Below are 25,411 nucleotides of genomic sequence, written 5' to 3'. Positions count from 1 at the left end.
TCCATTACTTTCATTCAACAGATTTTTGGCAAAGGAACTGATGACCACCCATAGGCCATTAATTTTCTCCAGATGCACAAGAGAATAAGTGAACAGATATTGCTCACTGGAGAAAGCAAGGAGTTATCAGCATTAAAATGGGGAAGGGCTGTAGCTCAGGCATAGCTCTACATTGTGTGGAGAAAATTCTGATGCTCAGTTTTTGAAATGTTTAGCGAGAACTCCTGTCTGAAATCCTGGACAGATCTTAAAAATCTATTTATTTTAATTTTATTTAGTTTGTCAAACATGTGCAAGGTAACAAGCATAGATATGAAAATAAACATGAACAAAGGAAGTAAATACAGATAAATGGGGACAGTAAGACAGGGACGGTAGGCATGCTGGTGTGCTTATGCACGTGACCCGACAAAAGCGCGCACGACAAAAGTACGCCGACAAAACCGCGTCGCTAAAACCGTGACGTCATCAATGCGTCGACAACAGCACTGCGACAACAGCGCGGAGACAGAAGGGCGCTTTACAACAGCGCGGTGACAGAAAGCCGATTTAACTTAAGGTAAGGGTTAGGTTTAGGTTTAGGTTTAGGGTTAGGGTTAGGGTTGGGGTTGGGGTTAGGGTTAGGGTTAGGGTTAGGGTTAGGGTTAGGGTTAGGGTTAGGGTTAGGGTTAGGGTTAGGGTTAGGGTTAGGGTTAGGGTTAGGGTTAGGGTTAGGGTTAGGGTTAGGGTTAGGGTTAGGGTTAGGGTTAGGGTTAGGGTTAGGTTTAGCGTTACGTTTAGCGTTACATTTAGAGTTAGGTTTAGGGTTAGGTTTAGTTTTACAGCGCGCTTCTTCAGCGCGCTGTTGTTGGCGAGATTCAGCGCTCATTCATCGGAGCACTTTAGAACACGCGGTTTTGTCACCACGGTTTAGTCGGGCGCGGTTTTGTCTTTTGCCCTTTTGTCGGTGAACCCTTATGCACACCCCCTTTATAGACCTCTTAGGAATGAGGTCCAGAGTAGACAGTTTAAGGTTGAAGCTGTGGGGGTTTGAGTATACAACAACAGAGTCAGGTAGAGCATTCCAGGCATTGACCACTCTGTTCCTGAAGTCATATTTTCTGCAATCAAGTTTGGTTTACCTTGAGTTGGTATCGATTGTTTGCCCGAGCATTATTGAGTTGAAGCTGAAGTAGTCATTGACTGATAGTTCTTGCTTAGTGGGGATAAACCTTAGGAGTTAGGGGTTTCCCATATTGCCCTCTTATTTTCATATAATAACAGGTAGGTCTTAGCTATGAAATTACTAGTTAGCAAGACAAACACCCCTACATCAATTTGCAATTACTCATATTGTAGATATTATATTTGTTTCTGTTTGACTGAGAATAAAGGGGCTCAGAAGTTCAGAGTTCAGGACAAGGATTTAGGGATTTTGTCTCTCTTGCCCAACCTGTTAGTATGGACTAGATAGATTACTCTGTATGATATTCTTCACGAGGGACAACCAGTTGGTGGAGCATTGAACTAGGATCAGGGAAGGCATCCAAACCAGTGATGGGATTCAATTATTTTTTTTACTACCAGTTTTGTGGGCGTGGTTTGATCGGTGTGGTGTGGCTTGGTGGACGTGGTTTGGTGGATGTAACAAGGGAAGGATACTGCAAAATCCCCATTTCCTCCCGATCATCTGGAACTCGGGAGGCAGAGAATAGATGGGGGCGGGGCCAGTCAGAGGTGGCATTTACCAGTTCTCTGAACTACTCAAAATTTCCACTACCGGTTCTCCAGAACTGGTCTGAACCTGCTGAATACCACCTGTGCCAAACGTCTATAGACATAAGTTTTCAGAATGATTTGTAGACACACACCAGAGGTGGGTTCCTACCAGTTCGCACCTATTCGGTAGAACCGGTTCGTCAAATCTACCGAACAGGTTAGAAGAGGTTCCACTAGTGGAACGGGAAAGCAGGCCACACCTACAGAAGAGGTTCCAAATTTTTTTGAAACCCACCACTGATGCGCGCGCGCACACACACACACATACACACACACCACTAGTAACATTTTAGTGAAAATAAAAAAGTGTGTGCTTTGGAGAGGGGGAGTGATACATCAATGCAACAATGCAATTATTGTCTATTTCAATTCACAAAGATGATTCAACTGGTGCATTTTCAGGATCACTTGACTGTCCCTTTGGCCTGGCCCTTGTAGCTATTATTGCCCATAAAACTATTTGGCTGAATAGTTTGACCTTTAGCTTTTCTGGATCCATATGTAACCCTGTGCTTTCATTTTCCTTTCTCTTTTCTCTTAAAATATTGATGGAAGAATAGCAAAATAATAATGGCAACATTAAGTATTCAAAAATCATACTGTTTCCCCTTGTCATGTTTATTTTTTTTTATTTGCCTTTTATCCTTTCATTAGCTTCCTATCCTTGGAACCATCCTTGGAAACTTCTTAAAGCTGCTTTTCTATCAAGCTTGAATAAGAAAAGGTGCCTTAAATCTTTAGCTGCATCTTAGAGTATTCCAGATGCAGAAATGAATGAAATATGACAGTGGAACATATTTCAGTGAGACAAATATTTGTCTCCTTCAGGAGATGTGTTGTTTTTGCTGAATATACATTGTGATTAAAGATGATATATGTTGTGTGCGCTGTGTGTGTGTGTGTGTGTGTTTGTGTGTGAAGAGAGAGAGAAAAAGACATTTAGGATATCTGTAAACTGTTGCATCTCTTATGAATTGGGAATGCCAGATGCCAGATGAAGTCCAGCAAAATCTGGAGAGCCGCAACTTTCCCACATTTGGTGTACAATAAAAAGGATATTGGATTTTTGATGAAAAGTCTTGGATTAAATCAAAAACAAACATAATTTTCATTCAGAGGGGGTGGGGGAATGAAGAGTCACCATAATAGAAAAGTTTCTTTTGAAGTAAAGGGCATTCAAAGAAGAAGTAAAAGGAAATAAAAATCCTTTCCAGCCATGGAAATAGAAATTAAATGCCTGAAGACATTTTAATCAAATCCTAGGTACACAAAAAAGAATAAATAATAAAGATTTCACATTGCAGACTTCTTCAGCTAGCAATAGGGAAAGCTTCTATTGAGAAATCCCAAATCTATCATTATTGGGGAATTGTGACAACAGAAAGACTTTTTAAATGTTTTAAACTTTTTGTTGCGCAAATGTCAGATTATTTAAGAAGAAATCACCCAAGAATAAAGATACAAAAAGCAAAATAAAAGATAAGCGGCTATTAATAAAACAATTAAAATACTATTTAAAAATGTTTTGCTAACCCACTTCCCTTCCATTTATTTTCTCATGCACTAACTACTACCTAAATATTTGTACCGATTTTTGAGTGTTAAATAGTGGAGGTTCTTGCTAGTATGTGTTTAGATAATTTTATTTATAGAATAATTAATTTTATAAATGTCTCCTAATGTCTCTTAATTATAAATATCTGAATTTTTCCTTTATGCATAATCTCTATAATAAAGCCATTTGTCTTTGAATTTAGTTAAGTCTCTATTATGAGTATACATTGTAATTTTTACTCTTGCTGCATATTCTCTAATTTTGGTCTCCCAATCCTGTATCATTGGTGAATTTGTCACTTTCCAATGTTCTGCCAGATTTGTTCCTATAATTGTCAATTATATATCTCAGTAAATTGTAAAACTTTTCATTTATGTTTTCTAATGCAAATCCTAATTAATATTAACAATGAATCCTAATAAATATGTTTTTGGCTTCAGCTCAAATTTTATGTTTACAAATTTCTTAATGTTTTGATGTACTTTCTTCCAGTACATTTTTTTTTGGCATGACTTTCACATGTGCTGAAATGTTCTTTTATGCTTTACATCTACTTTCTTATGCAATTTCTCTGTAATACTTCAATAACAGTATGTGCATGGATGTGTGTGTGTAAATATTTGTGCACACCAGAGGTGGGTTCCTACCAGTTCGCACCTATTCGGTAGAACCGGTTAGTCAAATCTACCGAACCGGCTAGAAGAGGTTCCACCAGTGGACCCGGAAAGCAGGCCACACCTACAAAAGAGGTTCCAAAAATTTTTGAAACCCACCACTGGTCCTTGGATATGATTATTCTACACTATCATGCTCATATTTATAAAACTCAGTGCCTCTGTGAAAGGTAAGGATGACTACTGTGTTTGTGGTGCAATCAGAACATTGCGTGTGTTGAAGTTGTTGTAACGCAAACCAAAGTTTCCTTTTAAAAAGCAAGTTTACATCATATTCTTATGCATGCCAGTGCTGTGTGTGAGGTAATTTAAGGTAGTTCTGACAAGTGTCATTGGCATCTTCATATCCGGTCACATGGGAGGCAAGCCACTCCCATCTGGTCACATGGGTAGCAAGCCACTCCCACAAAGGAGGCCACACCCACAGAGTAGGTTCAAACAATTGTTGAAATCCACCACTGGTGCACACTCACAAAATCTCCTGTAGATGCTCTTGTTTCAAATTCTCACATCTTGAGGTCCCTCCTTTCTTTCTTAAGATCACATCTTTCAGCAATACTTCCAGCAATTTGTAAACACATCATCCATGGTAAATTCTAAACCTTCATTGAACAATTCTTGCTGTATCTTCAGTCTGTTTTCTAAGTCTAGATGTACAACAAAAAACTGTGTGTACAGAATGTTCATAGGCTTTATTGTTGGCTGCTGTTGTTTAAAAGTGTATGCATGACTATGAAAAATTGTGGGCTGACAAGTGACCTCATGTTCTAGCTAGTTGCTTCCACAAATCTAGGATACAGTTTAGTTTAGTGTAAGAAATGACAAAAACACTCTAGTTGGTTGTTGGGAGTTAGTAGCCAGCAGGATCATCCTCAATTCTCAACCTCAAGCCTTACTTACATATGGATTTACCTGTAGAATTGTATAGGTTTATATTAGGATTGTGCAAAATCTGAAAGGGACTCTTCATTTTGACACAAGCATCCTTCAAGGCTGCTCTGTGAAGCACTCTGGTACTCTGCTTCTATCTAGGAAAGCAGAATGTCAATCCAATTGTCAAAATAGCTTCTGAGCACTTTTGTGCAGCATTGAGGTACAATTCAATGTTTCCCTGGTGTGAAAGATCTCACTGTGATAAGATGTGTTGCCTCTCGAGCACAAGTGGCATGTAGAGACAAAGCTGTCCATTTTGTTCAATATTAGCTTTCACTCTATAAGCAATTACCCTCTGATTCCTTCATAATATCATTTATCTTAAGTTTCCTTAGAAATAAAAAATGAAAATAGAAATACAAAAAGAAAATTAAAGTTAAAAAAAACATAGGAAAAAAATGACTTCCAGCTTTCTTTGGTATGGATTTAAATTAAAATACCATATCTCAAACACTTACTTTGAAGTTAAAATTTGTTTACATTACTTCTATAAGCCCATATAATTCTAATCATCAGTTCCCAAAATCAACATTTCATTTCTTTAGGTTTCTCACAAAAATAAAACTAAAAGTGATTTTCCAATAGAAACAAAATTGTCTTTTCTTCAATCAGTACTGTCAATTTCACCATCTCCGCCAATCCATCAGTTTTATCATCCATTCTTCCATGGTAGATATTTGTAAGTCCTCCCCACTTTGTCAGTTTGTATTTAATTCTCAATTTCTTGCCTTGCAAACAAACTTGGAAATATCTTTCTACCATTGCTTAAATGGTGCATAAGTCATCAATATGAATATATTCTGAAATAAAAATAACATTCCAGGCAAAACATTCATTTTAATCACGTAAATTCATCCCAACGACAGTCATAATGTTTTCCATCCTTCATTCCATAATTTAGCATGGCTGTCTTGAAACAAGAGATAATTTAAATTAGTCAGGGAATCACCCAAATATTTAATTTTTAAATTAATTTTAAATCACCAATGTCCGATGATGGATATGGCACAAGAATAATTTTTGTTAGATCATCTTGATATAGTCATATCATTTACCAATATCTTTATTTACTGTTTATTAATCTTAAAACCTGCTAATGTACCAAATTCTTACATTTTTTTTTTCATTCCAAACATAGTCTCTTTCAGAGTATAGACTTCACATTATCATTCAATTGTCTTTTAGGTAAAAATCCACATTGATCATCATGAATAAACTCTTGTAAAATCTTTTTAGTGTAGCTGCCAAAACTGATGAAAACATTTTACAATCCTTGTTCAAGAAATTGGCCTATAATTCTTGGTATATGTTAAATCTTATTTGTCCCTTGGTAACAATGCAATATTGCCCTCTTTCCAAGATTCTGGCATTGCATCCCCTTGTAAAATGTAATTCATCATTTTTTGAAATAGTTGCAAAAATTGATATCTACATTTTTATAATAAGAACCTGAAAGTGCAGCTGATCCTGGTGCTTTTCCTATTTTATTTTTTATAGCTTCCATAAAAGTTATAGGACTATTAATAATTTGTCTTTGATTTGGTTTTCTAATCAATCGATCAATTTTTATTATGGCCACAGACCAGCAATTGATTTTCGAAAGTTTTGTTTTTTAGATAGTCCTTAGCTTTCTCTCCTTGAATTTTCAATATTACTTTCTTTTCTTTTCCATTTATCAGTTTATATGCCATCCATTTCCCAGATTTATTTGCAAACTCAAAATTCTCCAGTTCACAGATTTCAATTTAGCCTCTATTTCTCTCATTGTTAATGTAAGAACTGTTGTTGTAAAAGTTAATCTGATATATAATGGTTGCATTTCCTAGTGCTTTTTGTAAATTTATTTATTTATTTATTTATTAGACTTATATACCGCTTCATAGGGCTTTCAGCCCTCTCTAAGCGGTTTACAATTTTTTTAGCAAATTGAGTCAGCAACTTGCCCCCACAGTCCGGATCCTCATTTCACCCACCTCGGAAGGATGGAAGGCTGAGTCAACCTTGAGCCAGTGAGATTTGAACTGCTGAACTGCAGATCACAGTCAACTAAAGTGGCCTGCAGTACTGCACCCTAATCACTGCGCCACCTTGGCTCATTAAATCATTTTTCTTCTTTTTAATTTTGACCAAACTAGCCTGCATCTTTTTTTTTCCGTAATAGAAAACCTCATAAAAACTTTACTGACATCCCAAATACTTTTTAATCCATACATTTATCTAAGTTATTGTTAAAAAATTCAATTAGTTTCAATGAGCCATAATGGCACAGTGGTTAGAGTGCAGCACTGCAGGCTACTTTTGCTGGACTGCTAGTTGTCTGTAGTTCAGCAGTTCAATTCTCATCAGGTTCAAGGTTGACTCAGCCTTCCAGCCTTCCAAGGTGGGTAAAATGAGGACACAGATTGTTGGGGGCAATAGACTGACTCTGTAAACTGCTTAGAGAAGGCTGTAAAGCACTGTAAAGCAGTATATAAATCTAAGTGGTAGTGCTAGTGCTACTGCTTCTTACAATCTGTGGAGATTCTCAGTCATCCAGGTTATGGTTTTTCAAAAGGCAATTGTACTTCCTTCATTTTTTTTCTTGAAGACTTTCACTTCTCATCCAAGAAGATCCTCAGTTCTGACTGAATGCTTCTTATAGTCATACATCTTTCTACAATAACTCTTCATTTAATCTGAGTCTTGTAGGGGTGTCAAACCTACGGCAAATATATAAGAATGAATGGAAAGGTAAATTAAAAATATATCCTAGTTATTGCAGTCCAAAGCTTCAGGCTGTGATCCCACAATGCAGATTCATTTAAAAAAATAAGTTTTCAATTTTCAATCTTTGAAAAATAAGAAGTAGTTGCTTTGAATATTTTAATATGTTTTAAATTGCAACTTTTTGTGAATCAACAGATACCAGTAGAAATATCTAACATTTCAAATTTACTTAGTTCTGTTGCAGCAGATTAAGGTTTGTAATCTACTTACGAAAGACCAGGACTCGATACCACGAAGGTGAGAGAAACAGGTTTATTTGATGCATCGAGTTCAGCGTGTTCACACACCAAAATCTGAACTGCCTGGGCTCTGCCCAGGATCCTACTTTTATGCCGTGTTTCACACTGTGCATTCTCAAGGTATTTCCATACATGAGACAAACATGACATTTCGAAAAGGAGAAGTTCATTTTGGAATGTTAGCTGTTTCACCTCTGTTCTATCTCTCACCCATGCCTGGCTTACTGTGCCCCTCCTTTACAGGGTCTTGCCACACCGTTAAGCACTATTTTTAATACTTATGAGGAAGTTGGAGAGAAAGTTCATTCAAGCTAAAAGTCAAAGTTGGAACTCCAGTACACCAGAGTGAAAGGTCACGCTAATATAAATGTATAAGGTCCATTCTATTAAGACCACCTAACCTGGCCAGCCACTGGTGGGTTTACCTGTGCACCCCCTTCTGCATCAGTTCCAGAAATTACACACACAGAGACACACACAAACACACACACACACACACACCACACACACAGTGTTTATCTTCCCCACCCAAAAAACCCTGCAAAGATAAATAGACCAAAAAAGGTGATTTAAAAATGAGGAAGGTTGGTTCTAGGGCCCATTAATTTTAGCATTACCATAGCTTTGTCAGAAATCTGTGCCCCATTGTTCAACTTAACAAGATTAATCAAGGAAATTTCCATTTCTATCAAGCGGAGTGACAGTTTGGAAGTCAAGTGGGTCAATTTCTGGTTTCTTCTTTTGATCTGGAGAGAAGAAAGCCCCCATCACCCTCCCCCCCACTTCTGTTCAGGAGGCAAAAGAAATTATGACATTGTCTCCCTTGAGAGATGATTAAACTTCCATTTTGCCCACCGGAATTCTGTCTGCTTGTATATTTATCGATGCATTGGTGTTGATATGGGAATGCCCATAAATATTCAGGGAGTGCTAACTATGTGTATTTTTTTAATGGCACAATGGTGTATGAAAGTAATTAAATGAAACCTTATGTTAACTTAAAAGTGGGAAAGAAATATATTTTATGAATAAAAATTGTAAGCAGCTCTTCCAAGAAAGCAAGATAGTTGAGCAGTTTATAGCTACTGTACATATATGAAGGGCCCACATTAGACTAACAGAAGGCAACTTTTAATTAAGGAGGAGAAAAAAACATATTATGCATGTGCAGAACAAGTTGAGTTTCCTATAATTTTCTTGCTTTTCCTTCTCCCACTGAGCGTGGAAACTATAGCTGATGCCTGTCAAAATTGACAGACTAATTTTCCTCCTCTTGCCACTTTTGGAGCAGATTGACATATAGGGTGCTGAAGCACCAGCTAAGCACACATGCATGAGGAAGATACTTCATGGCAAGCTCCAATTTATTTCTTGATTGTATTTTATGTTATAAGAATGCCGTCAAACCTACTGAGATGATTTCAAGTCCTGCTCTGGAAAGGACAATTTGAGGAGATGAGGAGTGTTTGCTTTAGCGGAGGTTTTTCTCTCTCTCTCCATTACTCAGTTTATTTAAGTTTCTTTTCTCTCCTTTGTAACTGAGATGCCGTTCTCTAAATATTTCAAGGTGATGCATTAATTCAATGCCTCCTGATCATTCCCGAAGGGCAAATCTCCTTGTTTAAAGTCTCCCTTTTCCAAGGTGCTCTTTCTGGAAATTTGACAGTTTTGCTAGGTTTGCATTTACACATTTTTTCTAGTTTGTGTGTGTCTTTGAAGGTGTTTTATTCTAATTAAAAGCACAGAAGAAATGAGCATGAATGAACTGTCTGTACCTTACAATGTTTTCCATATACTTCTGGGCTTCCATCATGCTAAGTATACCATTACCATTATAGCAACTCATTTCTCTCAGGGTGGATTATATTCAGATACTACACCAGTGGTGGGTTTCAATTTTTTTTAGAACTTCATCTGTAGGTGTGGCCTGCTTTGTGAGAATGGCTTGCCAGCCATGTGACTGAGTGGGAGAAGCTTGGCAGTCATGTGACTGGGTGGGTGTGGCCCAACTTGTAAAATGTGAAACTCACTTAACAACGCTCTTGCTTAGCAACCAAAATGTTGCCTCAGGAACTCTGGCATTGAAGTGTGCAAGTCTTAAAGCTGTCAGGTTACAAGACCCTTGCACCCCTAACCATTTAGCAAAATAAATAAATAAATACCCAGGGGTGTTCAAACTTGACAGCTTTAAGACATGTGGACTTCAACTCCCAGAATTCCTCCTCTCACTCTTCATCTTGATGATATGCAGACAGGTGGGGGGAGGGAGCTGGAACCGGTTCTAAACGGCACTATAGATTTGTGGAACCTCTTCTATAGAAGAGGTTAGAACTGGCAGGAACCCACCTCTGTACTACACTCACACCAACCCACATTTTCCACTTCAGATTTTTCAGGAGGATATTCTTACTGTCCTCCTGTTAGGATTTCTTATTTCAAGTTGGATAGATATTTTAGGCCATCTAATGCAAACTGATTTGATTTAGAAATTATTCCAAAAGATCTATTTTCATGGGCAATGTATGTGTCTGTATGTAGTCTCTTCTTATATTGTTATCTCTAGTGATCTGCACTTTCCTTGATTTCCTATCTCATATTAAATCCCAAGGGGAAACCTGGGGGCCTCTCGGCAGTGTAAAATATCATCAATAAAATTAAACATTAAAATCAAAATAATTTAGGATTAAAAGTTTTAAAACCATAAAAACAACATTATAGAAATTTCAGAAGGTGAAGGATTCTAAAGTGGCGTGAATAGCATGGCTATTTTTTTAACACTGGTACCATGTTTCCCCGAAAATAAGACAGGGTCTTATTTTCTTTTGACCCCCGAAATAAGCACTTGGCCTTATTTTCATTATTGTTTTTGAGGTGTCTTATTGTTTTTGAGGTGCAGGAGGCGGCAATTGTGGTCACATCATGGCTGCTGGTGTGTTGCAATAATTTTGGGGAGGGCTTATTTTTTGGGGAGGGCTTATTTTTGGGCAGGGCTTATTTTTGGGGAGGGCTTATTTTAGCGCATGTGCTCAAAAGCCTGATTGGGCTTATTATCCAGGGAGGTTTTATTTTCAGGGAAACAGGGTAAATGTGGACTACCAGGCAGACTTCAGAGATTTGTGTATGAAAAGACACCTATCCCAGTGATAGCATTCTTTACCACCTCCAAACATAACAGAAACATAACATGCCATCTAAATGTCACCAGAGGAAATCTGAGGGAAACTTGTAAACAGCTGGGAGTTAAAGGTTCAAGTTATTTTCACAAAGAAAAAGAAACCCTTCAAAAATTTCAAGTTGATTTTTATTATCGTCTATATAGCCAAACCACTCAATGTATTTCTTTCACCTTGAGCTCTTGAGCTTTTTATATTTAGTACTCTTATTTAGTATCCAATCACATTGACCGGGAATTTTATTATTTTCTCACTCATATGTCCTAAGTATTCCATTCACGCTATCTTGAACTTGGATATTTCTCTTAACATATCTAGTTTCTGTATAAATAAGTGACATACATTTTTTCTTTATAATAGATTGCATCCTTCCTGCCCATTATTTTTCTCTCAGTATCTCAATTTCTTCTATTTTCTTCATCTTCCCAAGTTTAGCAAGCAGCTTATACAGGTTCATTTGTTCATATCTTGCAATTGTTCACTCCATTTTCTCCATCAAACAGTATTAATAGTCAGATCCATGGGCGAGCAAGGACGTTCAGAGAAGCGTTGTTAGAGTTGTGTTGGAGAACACACAAACCAGCATACAGAGACACTGTAGTTTAAGTAGGCTTTTACTTTCATGGAAATAGAGGTATCAGAGTCCATCAAACAGTCCAAGTCATACACGGATAAGACAGTCAGTCACCAATGTCTTTCAGTTAAGGGATAATCCAAATAACATAGTCCATTATCATATAATCAGTTCAGTATTCAAAGTTTGCTAACAGTTGAAAAACTTACAATAGCTCATGGCACTTTCTAACAGCCAGCTACCAAAACACTCAGATCAGATCAGCCCAGCATCTAACGAACAGAGAGCTAACAGTCATTATGGCTCCCTCTTATGGGCGATTGAGGAAAACAGCAACCAATCACATTTTACAGTATGCTTTAAAGAAACAGGTACAACATTGTTACATGATTTATATATTGCCAACCCAACCGTTAGATTATAACCCTAACAATCCATCTTTCATCTATATCTATCTACCTATTAATCATCTATCATGTATCATTATCTATCATCTTTCTATTATCTCTCTGTCTGTCTGTCTGTCTATGTACCTATCATCTATTTACCTATCTTTCATATATATAACTCTATTATAATACATGCATACATACACACACACACACACACACAGTTTCTCTCACTTCATCATTCAATCAAAATTATTTTAATGCTTCCATTTGTATATCTCTACCCACTTCTATGGCATGCTTTACAATAATTATTTTTATACACTTTACACACACTTCCTAGCAACTTCCCTGCATATCCCTTTTCTGTTCATTCTGGTGGAAGATTACTTTGCCATCTAATGTATTATACAGGACTAATAATCTCTGTTCTTGCTGTCATTCTACTTTTACTCTTGTGTCTTCTTTTATCTTTTTCCAGTACCATGCCTTCATGTCACCCAATAGAATATTTTTTTTTGATATTAATTGAAACTGATTTTTCCTTCTGGAATATTATTCTTAACTCCTGCTGCTAACTACTGTATATGCTAAAGTGCTTGAAGTTTAATCAGATTAACTTCCAATTTGGCATACCTTTCTTCCATTTAACATTTATTCAATTTAGTGAGAGTACTTACTTTATTAAGGCATTTGCAGTACTAAGGACTGGAGAGTGAAGAGTATCTATAAAAAAAAGAAGGAAGCAGATTTCTGTCACTTAGCAAAGAATTCCTGCGTCAGCATTATATCTTTCTTTGGTAGTCTTACAGTAAGATGATCAGAAATTAGCTGAACAATAATCATTTGAAATGAATTGCTGCAATTTCAATTTCCCTCCATTCCATTCTGAAACAATTTCTCCTCCAAATATCATTACATCATTTCAATAACAATTATGTAATTGTATGTGTGGTGCTATAGTCTTAGATCTTTGGAATAATACTGATTCCATGACACACTCTGCATAGGCTGGCACTCACTCTATGACATAGTCTCACTCTATAAATGTATTGGGGGGAAATCCCACTGACTAAAAGCTACCTATCATATCATTACAAAGGCGTCTTATTAGGTGCTAATCTAGGCAAGCCAACATCTGGATTTTCAGTATGACAACTCCAAAAGACTGCAAGAAACCATTTAAAATTCAAAAATACCCACCCACCCCAAATTAATTATATAGCCATGGTATCCTACGGTATAGACTGATGAACATAACCCAATGACAACTCCCTAGTGCATCATCATTAGCTATGCTAATTAAACAAGATGATAACTCGCCTGAAGTCCTTCGGGATTGGGCGGCATATAAATTTTAATAATAAATAATTTTTAATAATAATAAAATAACTAGATTGCAGCAACATTTGGAAGGCTACAATTTCTTTCCGCCTCCTGACGATCACCTCCCATAGACCGATTCGATCACACAGGTTAGGTCTCCTCCGGATTCCATCTGCCAGCCAATGTCGGCTGGCGACTCCCCGGGGGAGAGCCTTCTCTGTTGCAGCGCCAGCCCTCTGGAACGATCTCCCCGTGGAGATCCGGACCCTTACTACCCTCCCGGCCTTCCGCAAAGCTGTTAAGTTCTGGCTGCTCCAGCAGGCCGGGGGGCTCTCGAAATATCCACCCCCCCCCCCGGAGATTGTGACTGTTGTATATTTTAATATGTTGTTTGTGTATTATTTCCCCCTCCCTTGTTTTATTGTAAGCCGCCCGGAGTCCTTCGGGAGTGGGCGGCATACAAATCAATAAAACTATAACTATAACTATAACTTTATTTTATTAATCAAATTTATATAACCATCTCACCAAAGGCTGTGATCAGCGAACAGGATCTTTGGACATTAGGGTTTCATTGCCATGCCCTGATGTTGTTAACCTTTCTCTGCTATTGCAGCCTGCAGAGTAAATAATTCAATAACATTTGCATGTGTTACTTTCTCCTTGAAGGAAGTGCTGCCTGGGGTATCATGGAATCCAAATTCAAGTCTACAGCTAGCAATGCTCCAAATGTATTTCAGTATATTACAGTAGAGTATTCTAAGTTAACCTTTGCTAATATATCATGATCCAGCTGTGCTGAAATGACATTTATCCATTTCCCTGGCCAGCATTGATGTGTGTCTATGGATTTCTGTAGTTATAATTTGAACATGTTTAATGGTGGGAGATGGAGTCCCCCCTCCCCCCCGGCTCCTCTCCCTCCTCTCATTTGAGGTTGGGATAGGAGGCTATTTTAAAACAGGTATCGGTGAGGAAATCTCACCCTTTTTGTGAAACTGCCTCTACATTTTGGAAAACCAAATCCTGAGTGTCAAGAGGAAATATTCCACACTGATGAACATTTTCACATGTCAGCTTGAAAAGTGGTTATTGAAAAAGATTTTCCCCGTGGTGAAAAGGAGATGGAGGGAAGCTGTAGGCTGGGAAGATTGTATAAGGTTAGATTAATGGGCAGTGATGGGAAGAGAAGGCTGTGGAAACTGAAATCTAATGACTCAAAGTGGGTGTAATTGGTATCAATGCTAATGAACCAGGGAGGAAGTAGAACATTAGGGGGGAAATATAGCGACATTACAAGCATTTTTAACCTATTTGAAAACCATTTCTGGCTTTAGAAATCTTAACTATCCATAAAATCTGTTGATGCTTCTAATTGTTTAAAATCCCATCAAGGTTTCTAATAGCTGTGATGAGGATGCTCACCGGATATTGTCTAATAATACATACAATGATTTAATCACTGAAGCTCTGTACAAAGAAGACCACTAATGGGGTGCTAGTCCAGATTGCATAAACTGCATTCAGTTTAAGTACAGCAAATGGCAGATTACTTAATGCTATTTTTTTTTTTTACAATTTAATTGAAACCAAACCATTCAAATAGTGCAATTACAGAGATCTGTACTGGCCTGAGCAAAAAGAAAAGCTGTCCAATTTTATTTTGATTGTTTCCAGAGACAACCTCACTCATGCATGATGGGTGGGCTAAAGACCAGTAATTTCCTTTATTCTTTGCAATATTAGAAGCAGTAAAACAGGTCTCATTTATACATTTTGTGTCCACTTCACAAAATGATTCATATACCGGGAGCTTTAAGATTAAGTTGTTAGCTTTTGCATCAGCACTGTAGAAGATTTAGTCTCCATGACAATCTGATCCTAATTTTGTCTTTCAGGTCTCCCAATAGTGCATTCATCATCTCTGTAACTGAGTCCACCCACTTTCTTTCTCTCTTCCCTTCCACCTTTTCCAGCATTCAGGACTTCACACGTCTTCATATAATCTGTCCAAAGTAGAATAATTCAAGTTTGTTCATTTGCGCCTTGAGTAAAACTTTGAGTTGATTTGTTTGATAAGTCATTTGTTTATTAAAACTAACTGAAGTTAGTTAGAACTAAATGAAGGCAGAGAAACTAGACTCTTATGAAATCAATATGGCTAGTGGTCAAAGATTATAAGAAATATATATATATATATATATATATATATATATATATATATATATATATATATATATATATATATATATATATATATATATATATATATATATATATATATATATATATATATATATATATATTCGTAGATTTTCACAGGTGAAGGTATGTTGATCTTGTTGTATTCGGGTCTTTTCCCATGTAAGATTGAGATTATCTTGGCAGTGTTTCAGCGAGGTCTCACTCACCATCTTCAGGCTGGAGTTTTCAGCTTAAAATGTGGTTGGAGCTGACGTCTTTCTCTAAATCTTGTGGGGGGGAGTGCTGGCGTTGTTTCAGTAAGTGGATTGATTGGTTGTGAGGTTGTATCATGATTGGTAGACTGGTGCTGATTGGTGCTGGCTGTGTGTCCGTTGTTTTGTGTTGTAACGGCCTGGGTGGTGGGTGGGGCTCGTTTGTTTACCAGGGCTGTTTTCCAGATGTCTGGCAGGTAGGAGACATTGTCACATAAATGAGCCTCACCCACCACCTAGGCTGTCACAACACAAAACAACGGACACACAGCCAGCACCAATCAGCACCAGTCTACCAATCATGATACAGCCACACAACCAATCAATCCACTTACTGAAACGACGACAGCCCTCCACACACACACCCCACCAAGATTTATAGAAAGACAGCAACTCCGACCACACTTTAAGCTGAAAACTCCAGCTTGAAGAAGGTGAGTGAGACCTCGCCGAAACGTTGCCAAGACAACACAGTTTGGAAGAGAACATGTAAACTCCTGCCCACTGCTTGGTCCAGGAGTCTAGTACTGAAGCATTCCTGACAGATAACATTGGCAATAATACTTAGACTTATATACTACTTCATAATGTTTTACAGCCCTCTCTAAGCAGTTTACAGAGTCAACATATTAAAATTGTTAAAAACTTAATTTACAGATTCATCCATTCCTACTTCTGGCTGAAATTAATTCCAAAGGATGATGTTGAATCATCCATAAGTGCTATGAGAGATATTTAAGTTGGTATTTTCTTCAGTAGCTATAATTAAGAGGCTGAAAAATCTAAACCCTGCAATTATATTTTCTGGCAACTTTGACGAGACATTGTCATACACTAACTATAATATATATGTCTAGATGTTATAGCAATGAGAGAGTTTGCAATACCATCTGTATGTCTTCATATATCTGGAGATTGACAAAATCCATGGCTCACAAATGCAGCAAGAATATGGTCAGCATCTCTTTGTTAAAAAAAAAAACTAGTACAAATATATTTCAGGGCAGTAGCAATAAAACTGAGGGAAAGCTACCCATGTAGTGACTAAACTAAAAACACTGTGTTACTAGGAATTAACTTTCTGATCCATCAATGACCAACAGTCTCTACAGTATTTAGAGTTGGATGACTTTTAAAAGCAGTTTTCCTTCCCCACTTTGGTTCTGAAGGCAAGTCTAACTGTCATGGAAATAAAGATTCTGTTCACAAGTCCAGAACAGCTGTCTGTCACAGTATATGAACTGTATGACTGCTTTCTCTTATCTCCTTCTTTTCTTAATAGGGGTATGCAGGGCAAATGCCTTTGCAGACACATTTATTAAGCCTTTTTCCAGATTAATCAAACCAGTTGGAAAAGATTCTCTAAAAACATAAAAAAGCAAAAGCAAGTAGGATTAAGTAAATGTAAAATCATTTGATTAAATTTAAAAGCACTTTTTGAAGAATAATGACTTAACAAATGACATTAATTTGTCAAAAAAAATACATGAGCTATTATAACAAAACATAGGTCTTATGAATTAGTAAAAAGTATACAGTTCATAAAATGTATTTGCAATAGTGCACCAGAAGACAAGAAGCTTTCAGGGTGTGAAAATTAAATGGTCCCACAGCAATTTCATTCTCAAAAGGGCAGAAAGAGAGAGAGAGAAAAAAACATCATTTTGACCACCAATGATTTTACTCAGGGGCCTCCTGTTATCACGCAAAGAACTAAGCTAAAGCTGAATTTCAGAATAGCTCAGATATTTTTCAGTGCTACTCATTTACTCTCAATTTCAGTTATCCAAAGTGATATCATGGGGGTGGTTGAGGGGACCAGAGACACAGGAGAGGGTCGGGGTATTGCGGTCGTAACAGGGAGGGGCAGATACGGCGGGGACTTTAGGGCAGGCCATTACCGGGGAAGGAGGGTTCGCTACATTGCAGAGATCCCTCCTTCCGGCCCTAGGAGTCCCACTCCAAGACCAGATGGCGTGAGTAGTCAGGACCCTGGTCTCAGGCTGTTGTCGCTAAATGCCAGGTCTGTTGTCCATAAAGCTCCTCTCGTCCGGGACTTAATTTTAGACGAGAGGGCAGACCTGGCATGTATTACTGAGACCTGGCTGGGCCCAGAGGGAGGAGTCCCCCTTGTAGAGCTGTGCCCAGAAGGATTTCAGGTGCTGCATCAGCCTAGAGCCCAGGGAAGGGGTGGAGGTGTGGCCGCCGTTATCCGGGAGTCGTTAGTTCCTCGTAGGGTCCCTGCTCCGGAGATTGTCGGGTGTGAGTCATTGCTGTTAAAGTTGGACCTCAAGGGTCAAGTGGGTCTGCTGCTAACGTACCTGCCTCCCAACAGCGTTGCAGCAGCCCTCCCCTCGCTCCTCGAGTCGGTAGCCGAGCTGGCAATTGAGTTCCCTAGGTTGATGGTCCTGGGGGACTTCAATTTGCCGTCGCTCGGTGAAAGCTCTGATGGGGCGCAGGAGTTCATGGCCTCCATGACAGCCATGGGCTTGACCCAAGTAATTCGAGGCCCAACCCATTCAGCGGGACACATGCTTGACCTCGTATTTCTCTCGGAGCAGTGGATTTGTGATCTTGGTCTGAGGGGGAGCGACATCATACCCCTGTCGTGGTCAGACCACTGCCTACTGAGGCTCGACTTCCGGAGGCCAAACCCCCACTGTAGGGAGGAGGAACCGACCAGGTGGTTCCGCCCCAGGCGCCTTATGGAGCCGTTAAGGTTCCAGACAGAGCTTGGGGTTATTCCTGACACTCTCGCCCACAGTCCGGTGGAGACTCTGGCTGCTGCGTGGCACTCGGCAGCGTCGGAGGCCCTCGACCAGATTGCGCCACTGCGGCTCCTCCGAGGCAGTGGATCCCGGAGACCCCCTTGGTTTACCGAGGAGCTCCGGGAGATGAAGCGCCGGAGGAGATGCCTAGAGCACCGTTGGAGGTCCGATAAGTCCGAATCGAACCGAGCAATGGTAACCACCTGCACCAGGGAATACACCAGGGCACTTAGGGCTGCAAAAAGATCACACATAGCCACCCTGGTTGCATCCGCTGAGTCCCGTCCGGCCGCCCTGTTTAGGATAACCCGCTCCCTATTGAATAGAAGGGAGGCGGGGGAACCCTTGCAGGGCAGAGCCGAAGAGTATGCCCAATTTCTAGCGGACAAAATTGCTCGGTTTCGGTCGGACTTGGACTCCATCCCTGCAGCTCCAGCCGAGACACAGAGGGACCAAGTAGAACAGCTCTGGGTTGAGTTTCAGGATGTTACCCCCGGGGATGTGGACAAGGCCATGAGAGCTGTAAGTACCTCCACCTGTGCTCTGGATCCGTGTCCCTCATGGCTGGTCACGAACTGCAGTGAGGTGACACGAGGCTGGATCCAGGCGGTTGTGACCGCCTCCCTTCGGGAGGGGAACTTCCCCGCCGCACTGAAAGCGGCGGTGGTGAGACCCCTCCTGAAGAAACCATCCTTGGATCCAGCTGTCCTTAATAGCTATCGCCCTGTCTCCAACCTTCCCTTTCTGGGGAAGGTTGTTGAGAAGGTGGTGGCCTTCCAGCTCCAACGGTCCTTGGAGGAAGCAAACTACCTAGACCCCTTCCAGTCAGGCTTCAGACCCGGCTACAGCACAGAAACCGCTTTGGTCGCATTGATGGATGATCTTTGGAGAGCCAGAGATGAAGGACATCCCTCCATCCTGGTTCTCCTTGACCTCTCAGCGGCTTTCGATACCGTCGACCATGGTATCCTTCTGCGACGACTGCGGGAGGTGGGAGTAGGAGGCACCGTGTTACGGTGGTTCTCCTCCTACCTCTCGGACAGGTCGCAGTCGGTGTTAGTGGGGGGGCAGAGATCGTCCCCTAGGCCCCTAAATTATGGGGTGCCTCAGGGTTCGGTCTTATCCCCCCTACTATTCAACATCTACATGAAACCGCTGGGAGAGATCATCCGCAGGCACGGGATTAGATACCATCAATATGCGGACGATACTCAATTGTATCTGTCCGCCCCGTGCCAACTCAATGAAGCGGTGGATGTGGTGAGCCGGGGTCTTGAGGCCGTTATGGACTGGATGAGGGTTAACAAGCTTGTGCTCAACCCAGAAAAGACCGAGTGGCTGTTGTGTTTTCCTCCCAAAGATCTGACTAATATACCATCACTCAGGCTGGGGGGTCAAATTTTATACCCCTCAGAGAGGGTTCGCAACTTGGGAGTCCTCCTGGATCCGCAGCTGTCATTTGACCACCACCTGACGGCTGTGACCAGGGGGGCATTCGCCCAGGTTCGCCTGGTGCGCCAGTTGCGACCCTACCTGAATCGGGAGGCTCTCACAACAGTCACTCGGGCCCTAGTGATCTCTAGGCTGGAATACTGCAATGTGCTCTACATGGGGCTGCCCTTGAAGAGCATCCGGCGACTTCAGCTAGTGCAGAACGCGGCCGCGCGAGTGATCGCGGGTGCACCTCGATTCACCCGCATAACACCTATCCTCCGCGAGCTGCGCTGGCTACCTGTCGATCTCCGGATGCGCTTCAAGGTGCTACTAATCACCCATAAAGCCCTACATGGCAGTGGATCTGGATACTTGAGAGACCGCCTTCTGCCAATTACTTCCCTGCGACCTATAAGATCCCATAGACTAGGCCTCCTCCGTATTCCATCGGCCAGCCAGTGTCGGCTGGCAACCACAAGGAGGAGGGCCTTCTCAGCAGTAGCCCCGGCCCTTTGGAACGAGCTCCCTGTGGAGATTCGTACCCTCTCCACCGTCCAAGCCTTCCGCACAGCCCTGAAGAACTGGCTCGCCCGCCAGGCCTGGGGATAAGGATAGTTACCCCTCCCGAATGATGAATGTATGTTGCTTACCATTTTAGTATATGTCTCTATCTTGTTGTCTGTATCCCCCCCTTCCCAGTTTTATGTGAGCCGCCCTGAGTCCCCTCAGGGAAAAGGGCGGCCTACAAATTCTAATAAAACTATCAAAAAAAAAACTATCAAAACTATCATTATCTAGTCAAATTCAATTCTTTATATAGTGTTATGACATTATCTATAGCAGTGGTTCTTAACCTTTGGGTTGGGACCTCTTTTTTTGGGGGGGGGTTGAATGACCCTTTCCCAGGGGTCGCCTAAGACCATTGGAAAACACATATTTTTGAAAAAATACAGAAAACATAAAATAATGTTATGGTTGGGAGTCACCACAACATGAGGAACTGTATTAAAGGGTCGTGGCATTAGGAAGGTTGAGACCCACTGATCTATAGGGTAATCCTTGAGTGAGTGTATTCACTCAGAAAAGAGAAAGAAAGTAACCAACATGCCTTTGAGGAAAGGAAGAAATTATCTCAGCCCATTGAAAATGAAATTGGACTCCTGAAAAATCTTGTTTAAAAAATATTAATCACATCTTTATTCCTAAATTGATTGTTGCCTATCATCACTGGTCTTCTAAGTTTTCCTTCCAAAGAAGGAACATAATATTCTGGTAACTATCAACAGTAATAAAAAAAAAATTTGAATTATAAACTGCACACCACAATTGCTATATTTTTTTCAAAAGAAATGATCCGAATGTAAATTGACACCCTCCCTTCTAAAAAAAGAGTCAGGGAAAAATTATAAACTCAAAAAGTCTTCTCAACTTTCCTTTTCATCAACTCAGTCTCAGATATTTTCCTCCTACACATCTATAATAAAATATACACTTATTTGTGTTATATACTTTCTAGGCATTGCCTAGAAATTACGTTGTCAAAAGGGAAAGAAAAATATTCTTAATGACAGTCTTCAAAGCCCACTGAGAATAGACTTCAGTTCTTTACTTTGCAATTTCCATTAATTGCTTCAACTGGAGCCATTGATAGTTTCACTCCAAAACATCTGTAGAATGCTGAGAAAAAAGCATCTCTAAAAACCTCAAGAGAGTCCAACTTGAGAAACCAACACCCAAATTTTGCTTATGTAAACCAATGTATGAACAAAGAAGAGCATGAAATGATATGCCCTTTTAAGATAATTCTATATTTTATTTTTTATAGTTGTTTTGAACATGCCCACTCTGAGCTTCTAAGGACACAGCAGGCAATCAATCAATAAAAACTTGTTTGGCTTGTTTCATCCTTAGGTTTATTACCAGAATGTGCTCCAGAGAACTGTACATCATAAAGTGGTGCTTTATTTTATAAAAAGAGCTATAAAAGAATACAAGAGATTCACACCTTTCCTGTGTATCTTGTCTTGATCTTAGATGTGTTGTAATGAAATACTTTGGCCCCACTTCCACCATGGCAAATATATTTAAAAGGATAACACAGATGAGAAGTGAGTCCCAAACACTGCCTGTCATAGAAAGGATATGCATAGAATTACCACAGAGTTACATTCTAATCTGAAATTTTGTTTACAGGTCCAATTTTCAATTAAAATATGTTTTTACTTAGTCCTTTTCCTACATTTGTTTAATTTTCTTGCAAACCCTTTATTAAGCAACCTGTATTTGTATGTGTGTGAAACCAAAAATTATGACTGTGTTTTTTGTTTCCTTTATGCTTATCTGCAGCATTGCATGTTTTCATCCAGCTAATAGATATATTTGTGTAAATGTACACAAGAAAAATGGAAATGAATGCATCAGTCTAGTCAATGTCACTGAAGACATCAAGTATGGACAAGTATGGACTAGAGGTGGCTTCCTACCAGTTCGCACCTATTCGGTAGAACCGGTTCGTCAAATCTACCGAACCAGTTAGAAGAGGTTCCACCAATGGACCTGGAAAGCAGGCCACACCTACAGAAGAGGTTCCAAAAAATTTTGAAACCCACCACTGGTCCTTGGATATGATTATTCTACACTATCATGCTCATATTTACAAAACTCAGTGCTTCTTTGAAAGGTACGGATGACGACTGCATTTGTGGTGCAATCAGAACATTGTGTGTGTTGAAGTTGTTTTAACGCAAACCAAAGTTGCCTTTAAAAAAAAAATTACATCATATTCTTATGCATTCTAGTGCTGTGTGTGTGAGGTAATTTAAGGTGGTTCTGACAAGTGTCGTCAGCATCTTCATATCCGGTCACATGGGCAGCAAGCCACTCCCATCCAGTCACATGGGTGGCAAGCCACTCCCACAAAGGAGGCCACACCCACAGAGTAGGTTCAAACAATTTTTGAAACCCACCACTGGTATGGACCCAATATTTTAAAAGAGTACCTTCAGCAGTAGTGGCTAACTTTGTAATTTAAATCAAACCGAAATGGCCATTTTCTTGGTCCTACTTGAGAATATGGCTCACTGGAAGGCATGATATTGCCTCGTCAGTGATGACACTCTGGTTGTGCAATTCTACCTATTCAGATGTGATTGGTGGCACTGCAAGTGCTAACTGGAAATATATTTCTTTTTTCAGTTTTTTGGTTGACTTTCTACTACTGTTTTTATTGCTATCCTATTGCCTATTCTTTTTAAATATGAGTGTTAAATGGTTTATTTTTTGAGTTACACATTTTAGTCCCACTTTGAAATAATTTCTAATAATGTAAGGCAACTGAATGTATCATAAACTAAATAAATGAATATGGCAAAGGCAGCCCATAAATGTTTTTTTCCTGTTCTGGGATTCTGTTCTCCAACCAAAGTATTGGAATTACCATTACCAAACTGTATTTACTAATTTACTTCAGGAACAACAAAATTATACTCTTCAATAGAAACATATTTCACCATTTTGAATGGCTTTTCAATGACTTCAAGCAGTCAAAAGAAAATGAACATTTTAGTGGTGTCCTCTACTAGTCTTACTATTTTTTTTTCCCATGGGAATACATTGTTAACATTGATGTATTATTCCTTTTGGGCAGGTGGAACATTATGACAGACTCATTTCAAACCTGTCTCCTATCCAAAAGAAAGCAATGTTTCAGAATGTTCTCATAAAGCCTTAGAAATCTTCATGTGAAAACTGGCAATTGTAGAATTGCTGAGAGATCAGCCTGAAGAGTTTAGAAGAGATTTTTTTCATGTAAGTAGTTCTAGCTATGAAGAAAAAAAAATGTCAGTGTTACTGGGCTTTCTTACCCTGTTTCCTATTTAGTTCTACTAAAAATATTAACAGAACATAACTGTGGTATAAAAGACTGGAAAGAAATTGTAGCAGCACCCAAATTCATGGAAGGATAGTTCAGAATTAAAGTGTTGAAATCTGTTGATGGTGAAGTTGAAATATAGAGACATAAGGCCTTCTGAAACTCTCCTGGCCCTTCAATAGACTAAAAATATGGTGAATTTTTTTGGGATGTAACCAGATTTTATTATGAAATGTTCCTTAACATCTTTTCCAAATCAGAAAATCCCACTTCTCATTTCACTTATTTTCCAAATTTAGTGAGTTTCTAAAAAAAAATATGTTGCATTAGAAGTTACATAAAATTTCAGGGCATTTGACTTCATCTTAACATTTTGTGAAGTCTTTAGAAACATACAGCAGTTCTTGTACATATGAATGAATGAATGAATGAATGAATGAATGAATGAATGAATGAATGAATGAATGAATGTATGTATGTATGTATGTATGTATGTATGTATGTTGTTTAGTCACCCATTTTGAACAATAGCAATAGCAACAGCAGTTAGACTTATATACCGCTTCATAGGGCTTTCAGCCCTCTCTAAGCGGTTTACAGAGTCAGCATATTGCCCCCAACAACAATCCAGGTCCTCATTTTACCCACCTCAGAAGGATGGAAGGCTGAGTCAACCCTGAGCCGGTGAGATTTGAACAGCCGAACTGCAGAACTGCAGTCAGCTGAAGTAGCCTGCAGTGCTGCATTTAACCACTGCGCCACCTCGGCGTGACGACTCCTTCACGTTAAGTACTTCTGTGTCTTTCATAGAAATGACTTCTGTTTCTCCTACAAGTCTGTATTTATGTAAATACAACAAATTCATATAAAACTGAACAGAATGAAGAGCCAAGGTGGCACAGTGGTTAAATGCAGCACTGCAGGCTACTGCTAGATCAGCAGTTCAGCGGTTCAAATCTCACCGGCTCAGGGTTGACTCAGCCTTCCATCCTTCCGAGGTGGGTAAAATGAGGACCCAGATTGTTGGGGGCAATATGCTGACTCTCTGTAAACCGCTTAGAGAGGCCTGAAAGGCCTATGAAGCGGTATATAAGTCTACTGCTATTGCTATTGCTATTATTCATCCATTCATGGATTCAGATAAAGCCTGCTTTGAAGTCTTCTAGCAGAATATGCACATCATGGAGAACTTATAAATCATGGAAAATTAAACGTTCTTTTGTTAAATTCTCATCTAATTCTTTGAAGCAAGCTAGCCTTTCTTGTTTTATGAGAAGATTTAATTAATGATGGTTTATCTGGCTTCCTTTCTTTTTATTAAAACTGCAGTGAATTCATAACTATAATACTGAAATCAAAGAAGACTGAACTATACACAATAAAGTTAGTCTGTTCTTTGTATATTGAGTATTGGTTCAAGAACTCTGATATTATATTTTATGAAGCAAGCTCATAGTCGCAACAAATAAAAAAAAATCAAACACTTTTTTTGGCC

The sequence above is a fragment of the Thamnophis sirtalis genome, unplaced genomic scaffold (assembly GCF_051295495.1).
Source record: "Thamnophis sirtalis isolate CommonGarterSnake01/CBP01778 unplaced genomic scaffold, rThaSir2_p1.2 scaffold_1, whole genome shotgun sequence".
NCBI lineage: Eukaryota > Metazoa > Chordata > Lepidosauria > Squamata > Natricidae > Thamnophis > Thamnophis sirtalis.
The sequence above is the reverse complement of the archived record's forward strand: the minus strand, read 5'-3'. Positions refer to the sequence as shown.